General features: G+C 46.6%; 1 protein-coding gene across 5 annotated transcripts in view; it reads right to left on the bottom strand.

The window, feature by feature from the left end:
* The window catches only part of LOC137332313 (protocadherin-1-like), a 301,656-nt gene that overhangs the window by 54,297 nt on the left and 223,815 nt on the right, over positions 1 to 23,544 (bottom strand). The window contains exon 4 of one of the 5 annotated variants that reach the window (XR_010965630.1): positions 13,931 to 14,003. The exons of the other annotated variants lie outside the window; for them this stretch is intronic. The gene's annotated coding sequence lies outside the window, so the exon portion shown is untranslated. The remainder of the gene's footprint in view (positions 1 to 13,930; positions 14,004 to 23,544) is intronic. 5 annotated transcript variants of the gene reach the window in all.

Here is a 23,544-nt window from a genome sequence, read left to right on the forward strand (position 1 = left end):
GGGACCTGATGAAATGTATCCCAGGACGTTATGGGAGGTTAGGGAGGAAATTGCGGGTCCCCTAGCAGAGATATTTGAATCATCCACCGCTACAGGTGAGGTGCCTGAAGATTGGAGGGTAGCAAATGTTGTGCCTTTGTTTAAGAAGGGCGGCAGGGAAAAGCCTGGGAACTACAGACCAGTGAGCCTGACATCTGTAGTGGGTAAGTTGTTAGAGGGTATTCTGAGGGACAGAATCTACAGGCATTTGGAGAGGCAGGGACTAATTAGGAACAGTCAGCATGGTTTTGTGAGAGGAAAATCATGTCTCACGAATTTGATTGAGTTTTTTGAAGGGGTAACCAAGAAGATAGATGAGGGCTGTGCAGTAGACGTGGTCTACATGGACTTCAGCAAAGCATTTGACAAGGTACCGCATGGTAGGTTGTTACATAAGGTTAAATCTCATGGGATCCAAGGTGAGGTAGCCAATTGGATACAAAATTGGCTTGACGACAGAAGACAGAGGGTGGTTGTCGAGGGTTGTTTTTCAAACTGGATGCCTGTGTCCAGCGGTGTGCCTCAGGGATCGGTGCTGGGTCCGCTGTTATTTGTTATTTATATTAATGATTTGGATGAGAATTTAGGAGGCATGGTTAGTAAGTTTGCAGATGACACCAAGATTGGTGGCATTGTGGACAGTGAAGAAGGTTATCTAGGATTGCAACGGGATCTTGATAAATTGGGCCAGTGGGCCGATGAATGGCAGATGGAGTTTAATTTAGATAAATGTGAGGTGATGCATTTTGGTAGATCGAATCGGGCCAGGACCTACTCCGTTAATGGTAGGGCGTTGGGGAGAGTTATAGAACAAAGAGATCTAGGAGTACAGATTCATAGCTCCTTGAAAGTGGAGTCACAGGTGGATAGGGTGGTGAAGAAGGCATTCAGCATGCTTGGTTTCATTGGTCAGAACATTGAATGCAGGAGTTGGGATGTCTTGTTGAAGTTGTACAGGGCATTGGTGAGGCCACACTTGGAGTACTGTGTACAGTTCTGGTCACCCTATTATAGAAAGGATATTATTAAACTAGAAAGAGTGCAGAAAAGATTTACTAGGATGCTACCGGGACTTGATGGTTTGACTTACAGGGAGAGGTTAGACAGACTGGGACTTTATTCCCTGGAGAGTAGGAGGTTAAGGGGTGATCTTATAGAAGTCTATAAAATAATGAGGGGCATAGATAAGGTCGATAGTCAAAATCTTTTCCCAAAGGTAGGGGAGTCTATAACGAGGGGGCACAGATTTAAGGTGAGAGGGGAGAGATACAAAAGGATCCAGAGGGGCAATTTTTTCACTCAAAGGGTGGTGAGTGTCTGGAACGAGCTGCCAGAGGCAGTAGTAGAGGCGGGTACAATTTTGTCTTTTAAAAAGCATTTGGACAGTTACATGGGGAAGATGGGTATCGAGGGATATGGGCCAAGTGCAGGCAATTGGGACTAGCTTAGTGGTATAAACTGGGCGACATGGACATGTTGGGCCGAAGGGCCTGTTTCCATGTTGTAACTTCTATGATTCTATGATTCTATGATTCTATAAGGAGATATTAGGACAGGTGATCAAAAGCTTGGTCAAAGAGGTAGGTTTTAAGGGGTGTCTTAAAGGAGGAGAGAGGTAGAGAGGCTGAGGTTTAGGGAGGGAATTCCAGAGCTTAGGTGCCAGGCAGCTGAAGGCACGGCCGCCAATGGTGGAGCGATTAAAATCGGGGATGCGCAAGAGGGAAGAATTGGAGGAGCGCAGAGATCTCGGAGGTTACAGAGATAGGGAGGGGCGAGGCCATGGAGGGATTTGAAAACAAAGATATAAGAATTTTAAAATCGAGGAGTTGCCGGACTGGGAGCCAATGTAGGTCCTCCCTAACCCACTTGTAGCATCCGACCAATGGCTTGACATACGTCAACTGATAATATTTATAAAGAGGGGGTTCCACGCAAAATCATAGAACTGATGATATGTAGTCCCTTTTAAAACACAGGGCTGCTCGGACGGTGCATGTACACTAATCCTAATGGCATCCATTTGGGGAGTTAATGGTTTGGATTAGCACATTCCAAGGCATATGTATCATGGCATATTAACCAAGACACTGCTAATAAAGCTCATATTGTTTCTGAAGAATGTTGGGAGGGTTAGGGTTTGAGGAGTCAAATATCCAACAAACAAGATAGATGGGACCTCAGTTAAGTTAGGCAATAAATGATGGTCTGTCAGCGTGGCATGCTGGGATTTCTGCTGGGGACATAAGCATTACTTACTTTACACACAACAGTCCACTGCTTAAGAATAGTTGACTGCTAATCTGCGAACTGCTCCAGCAAAAACAATTAAACTATATCTTTCCCTTTTCTCCCCTCCCCATTCTCTCCTCTCTATCCCCCTCAAGCCAAGGTAACATTCTACTCGTCCTGGCAACTCCCCACCTTGCCCCAGAGGCCAGCCATGTGCCAGCCCAGATTGGGGTACCGTCGTCGGGCAGATTTGTGGAAGCCAGATCTGCGCTCCTCCAAGCCTGATCTGGTCTTTGCCCAAGGTTTACACTTTCCAGCAGGACTGGCTGGATTACGATCAGTAATGGGAAGCCTGAGTAATTTTGACTCTCCACAGCCCGGGGGCGGGGTGGCGGGGGGGGGGCTGCTGGGGGCGTTACAGGGCAAATGAACCATCCGTACTGATGACCCGCTGAAAGAGCAGGCAGCAGAGGCTGAAAACCTTCTGTTGGTACTCCACATGATAGTGCAGTTCACCCACCGAGCAAACGGGTACGGCTATTAACTGTGTTATTTCAAGCTAAAATCAGGTCTTTAACAATTTCATTTTAATTATTGAATCACACAGCACAGAAGTAGGCCATTCGACACACCGTGCCTGTGCCAGCTATTTAAAAGAGCTGTCTAATTAGTCCCACTCCCCTGCTCTTTCCCCCTAACCGTGAAAACGGTTCCCTTTTAAGTATTTATCCACTCTTCCTTTGAAAGTTACTATTGAATCCATTTCCATCACCCTTTTCAGGCAGTGCATTCCAGATCATAACAATTAGCTGAGTAAAAGAAATTCTCCTCAACTCCCCTCTGGCTTTTTTGCCAATTATCTTAAATCTGTGTCATCTGGTTACCCACCTGAGAGGGCAGACGGAGCCTTGGTTTCGCGCCTCATCGGAAAGATGGCGCCTCCGACAGTGCAGCATTCCCTCAGTCCTGGCACTGGGAGTGTCAGCCTGGATTATGTGCTCAAGCCCTTGGAGTGGGACTCAAACCCACAAGCTGCTGACTCAAGAGGAAAGAGTGCTGCCCGCTGAGCCGAGGCTGACACATTTAGTTCCGAGCCGGACGACTGTGAGCGTCTGCCAATTGCTGAGTTGCTGGTGAGCACCTCTTGTGAAAACTGCGACCCAGGATCACCCTAACCCTGCTCAGACATTTTAAGAAATAAAATACAGATTTATAAATCCGACAGCTGTCTTTTCCAATCTGGAGTGACCTTTATGTTCGTAAGACGCTGCTTTCTGACCTGTGGGTACTGGCGCTGGTGTGACCTTCTCAATGGTTAAGCCCCCTGAGCCCACTGGAAGATTCCAAAGATCTCTGAGGGGGGGGGGGGCGTGGAAATAGCAGACATTTGTGTTTTTTAAAATCGATTTTGTGATTTTCTTCAGGAGACCTCTGAGAGGGCAGACGGAGCCTTGGTTTAGCGTCTCATCATCACATTGCTGATTGCGGGATCTTGCTGTGCACAAATTGGCCGCCGCGTTTCGACATTACAACAGTGACTACACTTCAAAAAGTACTTCACTGGTTGTAGAGTGCTTTGGGATGTTGTGAAAAGCCCTGTATAAATGCAAGTTCTTTATTTCTTATATAAACATTCCAGCCTCCACGTGACCAATGGCAACAGTGACCTTTTTTTAATGGGTCTTGCGATCTGTCACGCTAAAGAAAGAACTTGAGGACGTCCCAAAGCACTTCACAGCCAATGAAAAGAGGCAAGACGGCTACAAGTGAGCCAAAGCTGACACCTAAACAGCGACCCCTGTTGACCTACTTAATGCTTTAAGTGATTTAGCATGCAATATAAAATGGCCCCACAACATGAGCAGGCATGGCGGACTGGACCTGCTCAGCAGCTGTTCCTGGCGTCCCCTCTCTGACCTTTTGTTTTGTAAAACTGAGGAATATATTTTGTGAATCACCTAAATTTTCCTTTGTCTCCATTCTTCTGTGGGAACATAGAATCTCCCACAGCACAGAAGGAGGCCCAACGTGCCTTTGAGAGAACTATCCAAATATTCCTACTCCCCTTGCTCTTCCTCCATAGCCCTGCAAATTATTCCTTTTCAAGTTTTTATCCAATTCCCTTTTGAAAGTTATTATTGAATCTGCTTCCACCGCCCTTTCAGATCATAACAACTCACTGCGTAAAAAAAAAAAATTCTCATCATTTCCTCTCTGATTCTTTTGCCAATTACCTTAAATCTGTGTCCTCTGGTTACTGACCCTCCTGCCAATGGAAACAGTTTCTCCTTATTTACTTGATCAAAACCCGTCATGATTTTGAACACCTCTATTAAATCTCCCCTTCACCTTCTCTGCTCTAAGGAGAACAATCCCAGCTGCGGGTAGATTTGGAAAACAAAGGCTCGGCCTTAGTTTGCTGATTCAGCCTCAATCAAGCCCGGAGATCAATGCGGGAATGTATCACAGGGTTATGTTACTGGAGTGGTTATCCACGAGTGGACTAATAATCCAAAGAGTTCAAATCCCACCTTGGCAGTTTCAGAATTTGAATTCTGTTTAATAAAAAATCTGGCATCAGTAAAAATGACCATGAAGTTGTCAGATTGTCGTTAAAAACCCAACTGTTCACTAATGTCCTTTAGGGAAGGAAACCTGTCCTCCTTACCCGGTCTGGCCTATATGTGACTCCAGTCCCACACCAAAAGGGTTGACTCTTAACTGCACTCTGAAGGGGCTGAGTAAGCCACTTGGTCGTATGTAACAGGGTAAAACTTGGGATGGTCAATAAATGCCAGCCTTGCCAGCGATGCCCACATCCTGAGAAAAGGAGATCATTTTGGAGTCGCTCTCCCACAATCAAAGTACCAACAACAACAACTTGCATTTATATCGTGCTTTTAACGTAGTAAAACTTCCCAGGGCGCTTCATCGGAGAGATTATCAAACAAAATTTGACACCGAGCCACATAAGGACAGATGACCAAAAGCTTGGTCAAAGTGATAGGTTTTAAGGAGCGTCTTAAAGTGGAGGGAGAGGTGGAGAGGCGGAGAGGTTTAGGGAGGGATTTCTGGAGCTTATGGTAAGTCCAGGCCATACAATGGTGCAGTTGGGGCTTTCTACTATAATGGGAGCTATGATGCATTACACAAGTACAGTGATGTTACAGGCCCGTGACTCCAGACAAGAAAACAGTTGACAGACGCGGCTGCACCTGAAGGACTTTATTGCTGAAGGTTTAATGGTGATGACAGTGGAGGACTGATGGAGTCTATTACACTTATACAACAAACATCATTTTAAATGGACTGAAAATGACCTGTTTGAATGAAAATTCTGCTGCTTGGTCCATTCAGAGTAATGAGTGTAAAGCTGCTAGTGACATCTCCTGTTTGCCAACAGCTGTACCCAGGCTGAAAACACTACCTCAGCAGCAGAGCAGTATTCATACTTTATTATATTATCTGCCGTGAAGCTTTAACCCCTTTTTGTACATGGTCTAACTCTCCAAGATGCCTTTCTCCCATTGTCTCAGTTTATTACGTGCAGCAGCATGTTGGAGAATGAGCCGTGCAGACTATGTAGGTTTCACATTTGATGGAAGGTGAGGGAGGAAGAGAAACCAGCCAGGGGTCCTGATCACTGTCCAGCGACTCCTGCTCATCAACCCAGGACGAGGTCCAATCCAAAGCTCTGCTGCCCGTATCCTAACTCGCACTAAGTCCCGTTCACCCATTGCTATATTGGCTAAGACCATGAATAAGATTTTAGCATTTTTAAAATTGCTCATTCAATTTTAGCATGTGAATGGGATACTTTTAATGAAGGTTGCATATAGTGACACCACTATTCCTGGCCAGAGTGGAGAGATGATTGGGTAACTCCCCCTCGGTCCACCACGTGATTTTACGCACATCATTTGTATGACGTAACTATCCTCCACTCACTGCATTTCGCTGGAGAAAAAGTCCAGCCAAAGTGGGGAGACTCGGTTTGCTGTAGTTTGGGTCAGAAGCTCGGAGACTCTGTAAATTAAAACCACAAGTCCCGTCCCCGCCTCCAACTCATTGACTGGCACAGTGGTGTCGACACTCGCTCGGTTTAACTAAATGGCAGATGTGGAGATTGTTAGTGAGGAGTGTGGGGGGTTGTGGAATGGTTCCAGTGCAGGTAGTTATTGGCCAAAACTCCAAGTCATGCTCAAAACCAACCTCATGATCCAACAGATTGTTGGAATGATCTTCCTTTAAGCGGACTGGTTTTTAGTCACTTTGGTGCATAATTCCCTGTTGTGCATTGTGTACAAAACAGGACAGTGTCAGTTCCTGCTCATTTCTAAATCACCTCTCATTCTCTTGTAGCCAGCTGGGAATGTGGAAAAGTGGAGGGGAGATGGGGGAAAGGATACAGAGGAAAGATAAACACTCATCTCACAACGTAAGGGGAAGATTTGAGTCAAGGTCGGGATTATTTGAGCTGTGCACCTCTCTAGATAATCTCTTCAAAGAGATTTCAAAAGGGAATTGGATATTTACTTGAAAAGGACAAATTTGCAGGGCTATGGGTTAAGACTAGGGGGAGTGGGACTGATTGGATAGCTCTTTCAAATAGACGGCATAGGCACGATGGGCTGAATGGCCTCCTTCTGTGCTGTATGATTCTATGAATCTATGAGTGCCCAGACTTGCTCCTTCCTAGCCCAGTGGCACTGAAACTAATTGTATAAGCCCTTATTGTTAATCCAGTTTAGAAACATACAAACATAGAACATAGAAAATTTACTACTCAGAAGGAGGCCATTCGGCCTGGCATGTCCGTGCCGGTCGAAAAAGAGCTACCCAGCCTAATCCCACTTTCCAGCACATGGTCCGTAGCCTTGTTGGTTACGGCACTTCAAGTGCATATCCAAGTACTTTTTAAATGAGTTGAGGGTTTCTGCCTCTACCACCCTTTCAGGCAGTGAGTTCCAGACCCCCACCACCCTCTGTGTGAAAACATTTTTCCTCAGCTCCCCTCTAATCCTTCTACCAATCACTTTAAATCTATGCCCCCTGGTTATTGACCTCTCTGCTAAAGGAAATAAGTCCATCTTGTCCATGCTATCTCGGCCCCTCATAATTTTATACACTTCAATTAAATCTCCCCTCAGCCTCCTCTGTTCCAATGAAAACAACCCCAGCCTATCCAATCTTTCCCCAGGGCTAAAATTCTCCAGTCCTGATAACATCCTCGTAAATCTCCTCTGTACCCTCTCTAGTGCAGTCACAGCTTTCCTGTAATGTGGTGACCAGAACTGAACGCAATACTCAAGCTGTGGCCTAACTGGTGTTTTATACAGTTCTAGCATAACCTCCCTGCTCTCACATTCTATGCCTCGGCTAATAAAGGAAATTATCCCGTATGCCTTCTTAACCACCTTATCTACCTGTCCTGCTACCTTCAGGGATCTGTGGACATGCACTCCAAGGTCTCTCTCTTCCTCTACACCTTTCAGTATCCTCCCATTTATTGTGTATTCCCTTGCCTTGTTTGACCTCCCCAAATGCATTACCTCACACTTCTCCGGATTGAATTCCATTTGCCGCTTTTCTGCCCACCTGACCAGAACAGCTAATTTCGTACAGACTGGGGGATAGATACAGGTACATTCCTGGTCTGTATGGCTCAGTTGATTGTTCGTCCATCGATATCGAAGAAGACAACCAGAATATCATCTCATGTTCTACAGTGAGTTCCTTGATGGCGGAGGATACTAATTTTTGCTCGGAATGAGCGTCGACAGATTGAACAGAGGACAGATTACATAGACTAGGCTTGTATTCCCTTGAGTATAGAAGATTAAGGGGTGATCTAATTGAGGTGTTTAAGATGATTAAAGGACTTGATAGGGTAGACAGAGAGAAACTATTTTGTCTGGTGGGGGCATAACCTTAAAATTAGAGCTAGGCCATTCAGGGGTGATGTCAGGAAGCACTTCTTCACACAAAAGGTAGTGGAAATCTGGAACTCTCTCCCCCAAAAAATCGTTGAGGCTGGGGGGTCAATTGAAAATTTCAAAACTGAGATTGATAGAGTTTTGTTAGGCGAGGCTATTAAGGGTTACGGAACAAAGGAGCGTAGACAGAGTTAAGATATAGATCAGCCATGATCTAATTGAATGGCGGAACGGGGACTGAATGGCCTCCTCCTGTTCCTGTGTTCCTGAGGTTTCCCATCTTGACAGCCTAAAAAGCAGGCAAAACCTGTTTCTCCCGCTTTAATTCGTTAATCTGCTCCTTCCTTGTCTGCTTATTCTTGAGGAGCCAATAAGAAGATAGGAGCCTGTCAAGGTAGGCCTCAAAGACCGACAGCCTTCATTACCAATCTACTTGGAACAGCAGCAGTCACTATAATTTGGTGTTGTGCCATTAAAGAGTCACGGCTGTTCCCTTTCTCTATTTTTACACCCTGCTTTGCAGCTATAATAAACCCTGGAGTGTTGTCAACAATTTTTGACGACATCAAGGCGTGCGATCGCCTCAAATAGAATTTAAAAATTACCGACTTCACAGGAAGGGATTTTTTAATTCCCTTCTGTAGCAAGTGGGCAGGTCTCATCAATGGCTGGTGTGATTCCAAGAGTGTAACTGATAATTTAGGAACTGTAAACAAGACAGGAAGAACTGGTGGCTCATAATCAACACAAAGCTTCACAGACAGATGCTCTGGAGAATATTCAATAGCAATGGCATGTCACGTAATAGCACACCTGCAGCTCCCACACATTAAAGCAAACAAAAGCTCTCGCACTGGGTTCGAGAGGCTTAGGTCGGAATAAGGGGGTTGGGGCTAAATCCAAGCCAGTGTTATTAGTGTCGGCTGTGGCTCAGTGGGTAGCATTCTTTGCCTCTGAGTCAGAAGGTCGTGGGTTCAATTCCCACTCCAGAGACTTGAGCACAAAATCTAGGCCAAGTGCAGAACTGAGGGATGCTACGCTGTCGGGATGAGATGTTAAACCAAGGCCCTGAGTCTGCCCTCTCAGGTCGATGTAAAAGATCCCATGGCATTATTTCGAAAAAGAGGAGGGGAGTTCTCCCCAGTGTCCTAGCCAATAGTTATCCCTCAACCAACATTACTTAAAAAAAATTGTTGTTTGTGGGACCTTGCGGAGCACAAATTGGCTGTCACGTTGCTTATGTTACAACAGCATCTACACTTCAAAAAAGTACTCAATTGGCTGTAAAGTGCTTTTGGATGTCCTGAGGTCAGGAAAGGTGCTGTATAAATGATAGTTCTATCTTTCAACGTCAGATTAGAACAGGACCAGGCACAGTTACCATATCCCCAAAGGTTAAATAGCCTGCTTGCTTCCAAGGCCATTTGGGTGTCTGGGGGGATGGGAGGAGGTGACCATGAGGGAGTGACGGTGGGAGGGGGTTCTCACGCTCATTGAGTGGTAACATAAGGGGTTTGTACACAAGTCTTTTTCTGCTCTTCTCGATGGCACTATTGGGGCAGGATGCAGGTGTGTCCCAGTGATGAGCCCTTATCTTCAGGAATTGCTGTCAGATAGTTACTGGGTCGTGTCGGTCAATCAATGGCATGTGACATCAGGGGACCTCCCAGTCCAGCAACGCCTCAAATTTAAAATTCTCATCTTTGTGTTCAAGTCCCTCCATGGCCTCACCCCTCCCTATCTCTGTAACCACCTCCAGCCCTACAACCCTCCGAGATCTCTGCTCTCCTCCAGTTTTGGCCTCATGCGCATCCCTGATTTCCTTCACCCCACCATTGGCGGCCGTGCCTTCAGCTGTATAGACAACATGCCCAGCGCTGGCCCATGCTTGAAGGGGGGCATGGGTCAGAGGTTAATGCCGCAGCCCTAGTTCTGTGACCCGCATTCCATTCTAGGGTGTGCTAAATTTTCCAGCGCACTTCAATCAGCATCTTCAGAAGACGATAGGGTTACCAACCCTCCAGGATTGTCCTGGAGTCTCCAGGAATTAAAGATTAATCTCCCGGGCACTACTGCCAGTAAAATCACAGGGGGCATTAAAAAAAAACTTTTTTCATTTTCTTTGAACAAGATCATTGATGATTGATAAAAATATTGGAGATGGGGGGGAGGAAAAAAAGGATGTTTTACTGGGCGGAAGCGGGAGGTCATGTGATGAAACCTCCAGAAATACGTCCAACTAGAATTGGCAACCCCAGGAGAGGAAGGGACAAAATTGGAGTGGGAATAGAATGAAGGGGGGGGGGGGTGAATAAATGATCAGGATTGAGATGAAAATAAGCTGTACCTAGTCTCAACTACACAGGTCAGAAGTCAAACTCTGCAATAAGCAATTAGGTTAAAATTTACATGGTGCTTTCCTCATATAAAGCCCTTTTAATTAAATGACAGGAGAGTCCTGCGGAGATTCCTCTCTGCCTCTCTGTGTTCTTGCCACCATGCCGAGTGAACATTCCGCCTCTGTTCCAGCGTCAGACCCCAAATATTGCTTTTATTAAAAAAAAAATCTGTTGGCTTTAAGCTGGGGCTTGGGTCAATGAAGCAGAGCCCATTATCCTCTCTCCTTCCCGGAGCAGGTGGGAAAGTGGCTAATCCCCCTGCTACTCCCAGCTCCCTCCCCCCACCTGCGAGGCGCTTGGTAGCTGGCAGAATCTAATCTGAGGGATGTGTCCCCTCAAAGAGCGACCAAATCTAGCTGAGTTGATCAAAGAGTTTCAGTTACTGTGCCATCATGGAATCCTCTTGCAGGCTGTGGCACGGAGACCATTTGTAGAACAAAGCAATTTAGAGAACATGCCCATTCAGCCTGCTTAAGCCAAGTTTTAAATCTAATTCATGTGAGTTCCGCTCTGCACACACCAAATACAAGTCTGTAATCTCCTTCAAGTGATTTTTTTTTTCTTTTTTTTTAATCACTTTTGGGGACAAGAGGACTTTGCTTAAGTCTCAAACCTTCACAAGATTAACATTTTCCACCTTCTTAGTGTACTGGCAGGAACAAAAACAGATTTTCGCATGTGATACACTTTTGTTCATTTCATGCTTGCTGACCTTTGCCGAGCTACAGAGAATGGGCAGGTGAGTTACATGGATTTACATAGCATTTACAGCACAGAAACAGGCCATTCAGCCCAACCGGTCTGTGCCGGTGTTAATGCCACACTATTTACTTCATCTCACTCCATTGACAAATCCTTCTATTCCTTTCTCCCTCATGCACTTATCTAGCTTCCCCTTAAAGGCATCTCCCCTCAACTATTCCATGTGGAGGCGAGTCCCACACTCTAACCGCTCTCTGGGTGAAGAAGGTACTCCCGAATTCCCGACTGGATTTATAGTCATCCAATGTGGCGCCGAGCCGCACAGGCCATAGTTCCCAGGTTTGATCCCTGGTTCGTGCTGAGACAGCTTATAGCAACTCGGGCAGCTGGAGGGGTGCTGCAATACACTTTGTGCCCCTGTGTTAGTGAGGGTGAACAGAAAAGAACTGTCCCCCCCCTTACAATTGTTCAATAGGAATAGGCTGATGCAGCCAGGAAGGGTTGTGGAGGCCATGACATTGGACTCATTTAAGAAAGAGCAGGATGGCGTAAAAGGAAGGCGAGTCCAGTTGGTCTTCTGGAAGGACGAGATCAAATGGTCTAAACTTATTTTATACTCTCTTGAAATATGAACGTCTGAAACTGTAGACAGCGCATCAAAATGGACTGGTGTTTCTCCCCTCCATGAAATACTCTCATGCGACATGTACTTGAGCCTCCTACTGATAAAAAAAAGCAGGTGAAGGCTTTCAAGTAGGAGGTGAATGCAGTTATTTTTTGCTGAGGGTAACATCTCTACAAACAATTTGAAACTTTCGTTTGCAATTGAAGGTTCAACAACCATGTCGCCATTTTATACAAACCACTTAAACAAGTCAAAAAAATAGCACACAACAGTCAAATGGAAATTCAAGCTTTGGCGCGTTGAACCGTTACAACATTTTGAGGCCGTGTCTTTTCCCTCAGCGCTCAACCAATTCCATACTGCCTGTCTACCATGTGAAAGAAGTAGAAGGAGACAACTACAGAAATATCTGGTCCAGTTTCTGGAGAAGATGTGGCCACGTTGAAACCAGTTGTACAGAATACGAAAACCTGGCCATTGGGCAGATGACACTGTCCATCGCAGAGACTTGACAAGCACTGGGTTATCACCCATTCATTCCATCCCCTGTCCAGGCTGCTCCTCATTTTTTTAAATGAAGGGTGAAAGGAGGGGAGGGCGGGGGGCTTGAAATTCATCTCGAGCAGTGGAGCAAACCAGGCAATAGTGAATCAGCAGCCCGTTTTACATTCTGCCTGATTTTCATGGGTTAACAATTCGATCTTGCCCATTTCAAGCTATTGCCCAAAGCAAACTTCACCCCCAGTGAGGCTGATGGATTTCCTGACTCTTCAAATTCAATCTTACCCCAAACTCATGGTACAGTTTTAAAAGCCATAGGCCAACACTGATAGTAGCCATCACAACATGGAAACTTTCTTCTTGCATTCAAGCATTCACTCAATCCTTTTCAAGATCCGTTCAGTATACTGCAGTCATCCATTTACATGATGGTCTCATTTGCCAGAACAGCTGGTTGGTTCATTCCAAAGTAAAGCCAACGACCAAATAAACAATCACCAGAAAGTGCCCTGTGTATCTCAGTGTGTAAATGCATCACCATGTGTGGTGCTGAGCCATTCAGACGAGAAAGACCTTGTGTTTGGTACCTTGGGCTGGCGTGGACATAGATTACACTTCAGAACAACATGTAGCGGTACCATATAGACCAGGACCGGTCCGCAGTTAACTGATTTCCACTGGGGGCGGTGGTGATGTTGCAATTTGTCTCAACATCCTCTGGGTTAGGGATGGAAAGAACCCACCAGGATTCCTGCCATTGACCGCGACTATTACTGGAAAATTTAGGCAGGGTTGGGCTTGGGTACAATGTGCCCTGAAGTCAAAGAGGCTCCTGACACACACTGACAAGACCCATGCATGAATAATGGACACTTGGGTGAGGTCACCAGTGGGCGGTCTCCTCAATGCACAGGGAGAAGGGGAGCAAAGCACAAGGAGAAGGGGTGGGGGGGAGAAAAAAGCAAGAAAAGAAAAAAAAGAGGTCCTGGCAAACGCGAGAATTACTTCAGCAAAAAACAGCCTACAATTTGACTTCACGGAGGGATTCCGTTATTACATCACCAAAAATCAATGGACTCCGCAACCAGGCTAAAGAACAATTTCCAGCTCCCTCCCCTCCTCAAGCTGCTGACTCATGCTGATCTATAGTCACTTCCATACCAACCAGCCAACAAGGCCATCAGGAAAGTGTGTAACACTTAGTTTCAATCGGCAATCGGGCTTCACCCCCAAAGGAGGAACGTCGTGGACCTAGCCTCTGGAGGTGCCGTGATCTGGACTCAATCTGCTCCACCAACCAGAAATGTAAACTCCTTCCCAACTCAAGAGAAAACAGAGGTCGCAACCTCAAGGTAAAGTCTAGCGGTGAAATGGCTCCATTACAGTTTCTGGTTTCCAATAGTTACCGGTTGGACTTTTGGCTGAAGGTACCGGAGAACAAACTAGACCAACTGCATTTTTATACTGATCTCAAGCTTATTAATTTTCCCAGTCCTTACTGTGTTAAAGTGCCACTCGTGTAACCATCTCCCGATACCCAGATGTCGGTTCAGAAGGCTTTGCTGGCGGTAACTGCATACGTAGAAAAAAATTAAAAGGGAGAGAAAGAAAGAAGAGGGGAATAAGGTTCAAAGCTTTAAAGTTTTGTCAGACTGACTGGAAAAGCAAGGGGGGGAGGGGGAAAGCGGGAGGTGTGGGGGGGGAGGAAATAAATAGGAAGCTAGCCAAATGACCTACTATAGAATGGAGTCAATGGGACCAGGTTTGCTCCATGGTCTGGGCTAAATTAGCCTCTCCGGCCAGGGCAGCAAGTAAGGAGGCTACAAGTAACCTCAGGATCCCCAGGGCTAGTTGGGGGAGGGGGAAGGTGGGGGGGAGGGCGGTGGGGGGGGGGGGGGGAAAGGGGAGCAAATGGTTAAAGAAAAAAGTCAGGGATTCTAGTACTGAGTACCATCCAATGAGTCTGCTGGAAGGTCCATTGTGCGGACATTAAGTGCGAACAGGATCGGGGTTGGCTGTGATGCGTCCCCCCCACAAGCCTGCCAACCCTCACTGTTTGGGCTCACGCACGAAGAACAATGCTCGGGGGCACAGCCAGTGCTCATAACACCACACCCCAGAGTCTGGGACTTCAGGAGAAACAAGGGACAAATAAAAACACATGGTAATGTTTTTTAAAATATATATATATATATTTCTGTGAACAACAGATTTACCATTTGGCATGAATTTGTATGACTTGTATGCAATCTAATAATGATTCTTTTAATACCTAAGCCCTCTGCTATATCCCCTTTTTAACCTTTTGATTCCGAACTCTATTCCATCTAAATGGTAATAACTCTCCACCACATCCCATTATCTATAAAAGAACACAGGCCTGGTTACTTAGGTCACATAAGCTGCTGTACTGAGTACCATCCAATGAGTCTGCTGGAAGGGCCTGTGTTAGTTCGGAATTCAAGGGACAGTTCCCAACATGTACACTAATAACTGCAAGTCCCTTACCCCGCTGGCAGACTCATAGGCCCAAGGGTATCGTGGGTCTAAGCCTGTGCCAACCAGCTTTACAGCCAATGAAATACCTTTTTTATTTGAAGTGTAGTCGCTGTTGTAATGTGGTGAAACGCGGCAGCCAATTTGTGCACAGCAAGGTCCCAGAAAAAAATACAATGTGATAATGAGCAGATAATCTGATGTTGGTTAAAGGATAAAATATTGGCCAGGACATCAGGGGAGAACTCCACTGCTCTTCTTTGAAATCATGGCCATGGGATGTTTTACATCTGCCTGAGAGGGTAGATGGGGCCTCAGATTTAACATCTACCATCTGAAAGACACTGCCCTTCAGATAGTGTGCACTGGGATTGTCAGCCTGAATTATGGGCTCAAAGACTCTGGAGTGGGACTTGAACCTACAACCTCCATGACTTTAGAGGTATATGATAGTGCTACCCACCGAGCCACGGCTGACACCAAGTTAGGACACCACAGTTAGATGTGGTACCTCTGGGCTAGGGAAGAGAAAGATCAGCCAGAGCTCCCATTCCTGATCACTATCCACCGACTCCTGCTGGGAAGCACGCGACTGTAGGGAGAGGACAGGATCGGGCTGGGCTGTGACGCCGCTCCACGGTCAAATAGCCCAACCATGCTGAAGCCCTGAAGGATCGGGCGCTTGGTTGAAGAGGGGTTAGGTGCCTGAAGAAAACCTTCCTTGATACGCATCACTGCTTTCAGGAACGGGAAACAAAAGTGTGGAGGGAAAAGAAATAGCAATCTGCTAAATCGCAGCATAAATTATTTTTTTTTGTTTCTCGGTCTCTCCAAAAGGATTAATCTTCTGTACAATGGTATTGATCCAACATTATTAAAGCACTTTGTCAACATAACATGCCAACATTTCTCACTAAAATTTATTAAAGGCACAGGGTACGCCTGCAATCCATAATCCTTTGCAGAAATAGTACGGGCCTCTCCTTTATTTCTTCTGACTTGCTTCTGGCCTTCTCTTTTTGCTGCACAACGCAAATCTCCTTAAGCTTCTTGTATTTCAAATCACCTTTTTTTTTGTAACGACCGGTATCTTTCACTTACAATTCCACAGCTAGGCCTCTCCGCGGCAGAGACCTGCGGGCTTATCTGCTGGTAAACTCGGATCAGGGACCAGTTTGTGTCAGCTGAGGCCCCCTCAACTAAAGGCTGTGATTCAGCCACTTGCTCTTTTGCTAATGGCCGCACGGGAGGCCCCAGGCTTCTCTTGTCACTTTTAATTCACTTTGAACGTCCTGTGCCGAGTTCTCTGCGCTCCCCCAATTCTGGCCTCTTGCGCATCCCCTATTTTCATTGCTCCTCCATTGGCGGCCATGCCTTCAGAAGCCTAGGATAATTCCCAAATATTGGGAAGACCGAAGCCATTGTCTTCGGTCTTCCCAATATTTGGGAAGCCATTGTCTTCAGTCCCAGCCACGAGCTCCGTTCCCTAGCCACCGACTCCATCCCTCTCCCTGGCCTCTGTCTGAGGCTGAAGCAGACCGTTCACAACCTTGGTGTTCTATTTGACCCTGAGATGAGCTTCCGGCCACATATCTGCTCCATCACCAAGACCGCCTGCTTCCACCTCCGTAACATCGCCCGTCTCCACCCCTGCCTCAGCTCATCTGCTGCTGAAACCCTCATCCATGTCTTTGTTACCTCTAGAATTGTCTATTCCAATGCTCTCCTGCCTGGTCTCCCATCTTCCACCCTCCATAAACTTGAGCTCATCTAAAACTCTGCTGCCCGTATCCTAACTCGCACCAAGTCCCGTTCTCCCATCGCCCCTGTGCTCGCTGACCTACATTGGCTCCCGGTCCGGGAACGCCTCGATTTTAAAATTCTCATCCTTGTTTTCAAATCCCTCCATGGCTTCATCCCTCCCTATCTCTGTAACCTCCTCCAGCCCTACAACCCTCCGAGATCTCTGCGCTCCTCCAATTCTGGCCTCTTGTGCATCCCTGATTTTAATCACTCCACCATTGGCGGCCGTACCTTCAGCTGCCTGGGCCCTAAGCTCTGGAATTCCCTCCCTAAACCTCTCTGTCTCTCTCTCCTCCTTTAAGACGCTCCTTAAAATCTACCTCTTTGACCAAGCTTTTGATCACCTGTCCTAATATCTCCTTATGTGGCTCGGTGTCAAATTTTGTTTGGTAACGGTCCTGTGAAGCGCCTTGGGATGTTATGTTAAAGGTGCCTTATAAATACAAGTCGTCTGACTATCCCACCATCATTCACCTGTTCTCACAACCTGATGTTGTAAGCCAGCAGCACGTTTTGAACCAGCAGCACGAAACCCCCCAAAAAACTATACAAAATAGACCCTTTTATTTGCCTCACGTTCTATAATTACATCGATTTTACAGAACACAAACAGGCCATTCAGTCCGACAGGTCCATGCCGGTTTTCATGCTCCACACGAGCCTCCTCCCACCTTACATCATCTCACCCTATCTGCATATCCTTCTATTCCTTTCTATCTCCTGTACTTATCTAGATTTCCCCTTAAATAAGTTAATAAAGGAAGTGCTTGTGGCTAACCACACTGCCTGGTGTAATACTGAGTCATATTGACCAGATAGGGCCCAAGTATGATGCTGTGTCGAGTTAGTTGATCAAGGCAAGACCAGGGGTAGCTACAATTTCACTCAGCGACCCTGAGCTTGGGTAAGACAAATCAGCCGGTGCTCCTGCTACTGGTCGCCAACCGATGACTGCTGCTAGAAAGTGTATGTGTGGATAACGAGGGCCATCAGAATCAATCTTGGCTGCGATGCTGCCCAGGGCTAATAGCCTGGTAACATTTACTGTCCAGCCGCAGACATGCAGAATGATAGCTTGAGAAAGGTATCAGAAGGTGCTGGGCCCTGTGGGATTGTAACAACAGCTAATGGGGCCTGTGGGATTGTAACAACAGCTACTGGGCCCTGTGGGATTGTAACAACAGCTACTGGGCCCTGTGGGATTGTAACAACAGCTACTGGGGCCTGTGGGATTGTAACAACAGCTACTGGGGCCTGTGGGATTGTAACAACAGCTACTGGGGCCTGTGGGATTGTAACAACAGCTACTGGGGCCTGTGGGATTGTAACAACAGCTACTGGGGCCTGTGGGATTGTAACAACAGCTACTGGGGCCTGTGGGATTGTAACAACAGCTACTGGGGCCTGTGGGACTGTAACAACAGCTACTGGGGCCTGTGGGATTGTAACAACAGCTACTGAGGCCTGTGGGATTGTAACAACAGCTACTGGGGCCTGTGGGATTGTAACAACAGCTACTGGGGCCTGTGGGATTGTAACAACAGCTACTGGGGCCTGTGGGATTGTAACAACAGCTACTGGGGCCTGTGGGATTGTAACAACAGCTACTGGGGCCTGTGGGATTGTAACAACAGTTACTGGGGCCTGTGGGATTGTAACAACAGCTACTGGGGCCTGTGGAACTGTACCTCAGATACTGGGGCCTGTGGAACTGTACCTCAGATACTGGGGCCTGTGGAACTGTACCTCAGATACTGGGGCCTGTCGGACTGTCCAGAGGAAGCACCTTTAAAGAATGGGGTGAAAATATTGGATGATGGAAGCACTATCTAAGTGGACATGGTCTAAATGATAAAATATCACCTAAGGCCCGGTGATGTTATTGATTCCTGCTGGACTAAGATGGATGGATAGAAGATGTCAGGAGTCTGGCACATGTCCAGTACCCAAACCTACAGAGGACATTTTGAGTGTGGAAGACTTTGTATAACCAGGGACCTTGAATAAAGCTCTCAAACTCAATTTCCCATTATCGATCATTTACAAGATTTAATTTATTTCTCAACATTATTGAGACAGCGTCGTGCTCCGACTGCTGCCCTGTCTGAGGTGAGTTACCTCGATACAAACCAACGTTCAGACCTGTTCAGTCCAACACCGTTTCACACAGGGTGGCACATTTACTAACTAATCCATCGGATGAGGCAAAACTGGTAACAGAATAGTGATGGGGGGAAAAGTTAACTGCGGGAATGAAGCCACTGAACACGCTGGGACATGCTGATAACAGAATTTGAACAGAATGTCCAGAATCGATTAATTTGTGGTAAACTGACTTAGAGGTCCGTCTGCATTCATAAAATATCAAACCTAATCTTAGAGTTCCTCTCAGACAGCATGCTGGTAATATCCAAGTGTCTCCAGTCTTTTGATCCGCTCAGTGCTTTGCATCAGACATTAGCACAGTCTGATTGACAGCACCAGTAATAGGTTAAAGGCAGGGCAGGGGGGGAACGAGTGAATGGCTCAGTCAGCGATCTGGGGTAGATTTCCATCTTGGTCACCTAGGCTTTAAGTGTCGCCTAAACAGAGGCACAGAGAGGAGAACCTACCAGGGAGGATTGCGTACCTCTTACTGAACCTGCACAATTATTCTTTAAACGGAAGGTAAATCTTGCAGCACTGTTATGGGCTCCAGATGCTCCCTGCCAGATTTTCAACTCCGCGTTCTGCCCAGATCTGTGATGCTTAACGCCCAGGGCTTAAATAATGCAATTCGAGAAAGTGACCCACCCTCACCTTCAGGTCCTTCAGTGGCCTCATCCCGAAGCAACTCAGTGACCTCCTCTATCTTTACAGGCCTGTACATGCCCCCTCCCCTGACACTAGTCCTGTACACAACCCTCCCCTGACACTAGTCCTGTAGACGCCCCCTCCCCTGACACTAGTCCTGTACACACCCCTCCCCTGACACTAGTCCTGAACACAACCCTCCCCTGACACTAGCCCTGCACACACCCCTCCCCTGACACTAGTCCTGTACACAACCCTCCCCTGACACTAGCCCTGCACACGCCCCTCCCCTGACACTAATCCTGCACACACCCCTCCCCTGACACTAGTCCTGCACACGCCCCTCCCCTGACACTAGTCCTGTACACACCTCTCCTCCGACACTAGCCCTGTACATACCCGTCCCCTTACACTAGTCCTGAACACACTCCTCCCCCGACACTAGTCCTGCACACACCCCTCCCGACACTAGTCCCGCACACACCCCTCCCCTGACACTAGTCCTGCACACACTCCCTCCCCTTACACTAGTCCTGCACACACCCCTCCCCTGACACTAGTCCTGCACACACTCCCTCCCCTTACACTAGTCCTGCACACACCCCTCCCGACACTAGTCCCGCACACACCCCTCCCCTGACACTAGTCCTGCACACACTCCCTCCCCTTACACTAGTCCTGAACACACCCCTCCCCTGACACTAGTCCTGAACACACCCCTCCCCTGACACTAGTCCTGCACATACCCCTCCCCTGACACTAGTCCTGCACACGCCCCTCCCCTGACACTAGTCCTGTACATACCCCTCGCCTTACACTAGTCCTGTACATACCCCTCGCCTTACACTAGTCCTGTACATACCCCTCGCCTTACACTAGTGCTGCACACACCCCTCCCCTGACACTAGTCCTGAACACACCCCTCCCCTGACACTAGTCCTGCACACACCCCTCCCCTGACACTAGTCCTGCACACACCCCCTCCCCTGACACTTGTTCTGCACACACCCCTCCCCTGACACTAGTCCTGAACACACCCCTCCCCTGACACTAGTCCCGCACACACCCCCTCCCCTGACACTAGCCCTGCTGCGTGCACACTCTACCAATGGCACATTCTCCTTAAGCTACTGTGTTTCTCTTTCAAGGAACCCTATCCCCCAGCACCTTCGCTTTCTTATTTCCATCCCTGCCCACAAAAGCTTCAGGAGCTTTCCCTTCCATCTTATTTCTCTCCCATCACCCAGTTTTCCTGCTCCTCGGTGCCCTGCAATACACTCTCCGAGATGTCTCCCTGCCCACCATAGAAGAGCATCTGATGCTGTTAGGTAGACCTGCAGCCAGCAATCACGTTCCAATATTCGAACCGTTCTAAACCAAGCGCATCCCGTGTCTTTATTCAGCACAGCGCCTCTCGACGTTTTGTATGTTGCGGCCCATCCAGAGGCTGGACCGAATGCACAGAGTTGTTGCAAAACCAGACTTGCAAAAAAAAAATCGTCACAACTTTGTAAGCAATAGAAGGAATTCCAGAGTAAGAATTAACCATTTGGCCCATCTAGCCCATTCCATCTAGAGCTCATGTACGATTATTCTACATGGACTCCTCCCCACCGCTTCACCTGTTGATCTCCTAGTTTAAGGCAAGGGTGTCTTTGTGGGCCTCAGATAGGGTTGGCAACTCTGGTTGGACATATTCCTGGAGGTATCATCACATGACCTTCTCGCCCCGCCCCTTACGCTCCTGCCATTGGTCACCCAACGCATCCGTTATCACATTCCCGCACCAAATGGAAAGCAAACAGACTCTTCATTATTCGGTTTGGATGATTCTTGACTTGTCAGTCAAACAGCCTTTTCCACCCACCAGCCCCCCACCCATCTCCAATATTTGTCTAACTAATAAACAAAAGTGTTCAAAGTAAATGGGGAGAAAACCCACATTATTTTTTAACGCCCCTTTGATTTTCCTCCAGGGTTGCTGAAGGCAGTGCCCAGGAAATCAGTCTTTAATTCCTGGAGACTCCAGGACAATCCTAGAAGGTTGGCAACACTAACCTCACAGTTGTGTACCATGGAGTCCCTGAGCGACGTATAAAGTTTAAACCCTTGTTCCCATTAATTCTCGTACAGCTCATGCTGCAGATACCAACAGATCTCAGTGTTCTGATTTTGGAATTTTCCATTAATGAGGCAACTGGTACAAGAGAAGACCTTTCTAACGGTTCGGGGCCTTGAAATTCAATCAGGTGGACAAATAAAACACATAAGCACAAATAAAACTGAGTTGGCAGGCTTCGAGGGCTGGATAGCCTAGGCCCAAGGGCTACAGGATAGACACAACTCTTTCCTTCCCTGAAAAAAAATGAAGCAGTATTGTTAATAAAGCTATAACCCTCCCTCTCCTTTCTCAAAATATGAGGTGGTGTAGTGGTTATGTTACAGGATTAGTAATCCAGTAGGTATTGATTAATAATACAGTAGAGCATGAGTTCAAATCCCACAATTAAAGAATTTGAATTCTCTTGAAATAAAAAGTTGGTGTTAGTAAAAGTGACTATGAAGCTTGTTGGGTTGTCATAAAAACCCAATTGGTTCATTAATGCCCTTTAGAGTAGGAACCTGGTCTATATGTGACTTGAGTCCCACACCAATGTGGTTGACTCTTAACTGCCCCGGCAAGTCACTCTGTTCTAACGAGGGATGGGCAATAAATGTCAGCAATGCCCACATCCCAAGAATGAATACATAAAAACCAGATGTGCTTATTTTCACTGTCATGCATAGCTTTGCACGCACACATACACAATCTCTTATTCCATAATGAAAATTAGATTTACAAGGGTTTAAAAATCAACGGTAATTTTGTTTTACAGAATCAGTATAATTATCCCTCTCGGAAGTTCTTGGGAATAAATTGTCAACTTCAGGAAGTAACAATTTGGGAGCACGAGACCCTTCCAGCCAGTTCACTGCAATCATATAAACTGTTAATCAAATCATTGACTGTCATATAGAATTCATGGGACTGTACTTTCTCCTCACTTTGTTCAGATTAAACAGCCTCATTGTTTGTATCCCAGACAAACCCTCAGTGTTAGTCAGCGTCATTTGGGGGCAAAAGAAATGCAGACGTTCATTCGTTACCAATTATGGGACACGCACCCAAGCCAAAATAAGCTTAATTTTAAAAATAAACGCACAGAAGACTTCATTTTTAAACCCATCATTTGGTCAATTTTATGACCAAGTCTATCAGGAAAGATTGAACAGGCTGGGGGTCTTTTCTCTAGAAAAGAGAAGACTGAGAGGTGACCTTAATAGAGGTCTTTAAAATTATGAAGGGGTTCGATAGGGTAGAGGTAGAGAAGATGTTTCCACTTGTGGGGGAGTCCAAAACTAGGGGCTGTAAATATAGTCACTATATAGATAGTTGCTATAGAGATAGTCAGTAATAAATCCAATAAAAAATTCATGATGGAGTAGTTGAGGCGAATAGCATTGATGCACTTAAGGGGAAGCTAGATAAACACATGAGGGAGAAAGGAATAGAAGGGTATCCTTATCGGGTTAGATGAAGCAGGGAGGGAGGACGCTCTTGTGGAGCATAAACACCGGCATAAACCTGTTGGGCCGAATGGCCTGTTTCTGTTCTGTAAATTCTATGCAATTTTATTCAGCTCTTCTTTTTAAAAGAAGTCTACATTTCCTACATTACAACAGCGACTACACTTCAAAAGTACTTCATTGGCTGTAAAGCGCTTTGGAACATCTGGAGGTTTGTGAAAGGCGTTTTGTTAATGCGAGTTCTTTCTTTCTAAAGAATAGTCATGAATCTAATGAACAAATACACAACCAATAGACAGATTAATCAGTCTCTGGGGTAGAAATTCACTTGGACCCATTTTCGCACCTAGAATCGGTGGCTGCCCAGGCAGGCGGGCGGGCCCGACTGGTAGGCCCAAGACCAGCCCGAAATTGGGTCTCGGTTCTCATTAAAATATTTTGCGTGAACTGTGCA

Source organism: Heptranchias perlo, chromosome 14 (genome assembly GCF_035084215.1).
Source record: "Heptranchias perlo isolate sHepPer1 chromosome 14, sHepPer1.hap1, whole genome shotgun sequence".
Classification (NCBI taxonomy): Eukaryota; Metazoa; Chordata; class Chondrichthyes; order Hexanchiformes; family Hexanchidae; genus Heptranchias; species Heptranchias perlo.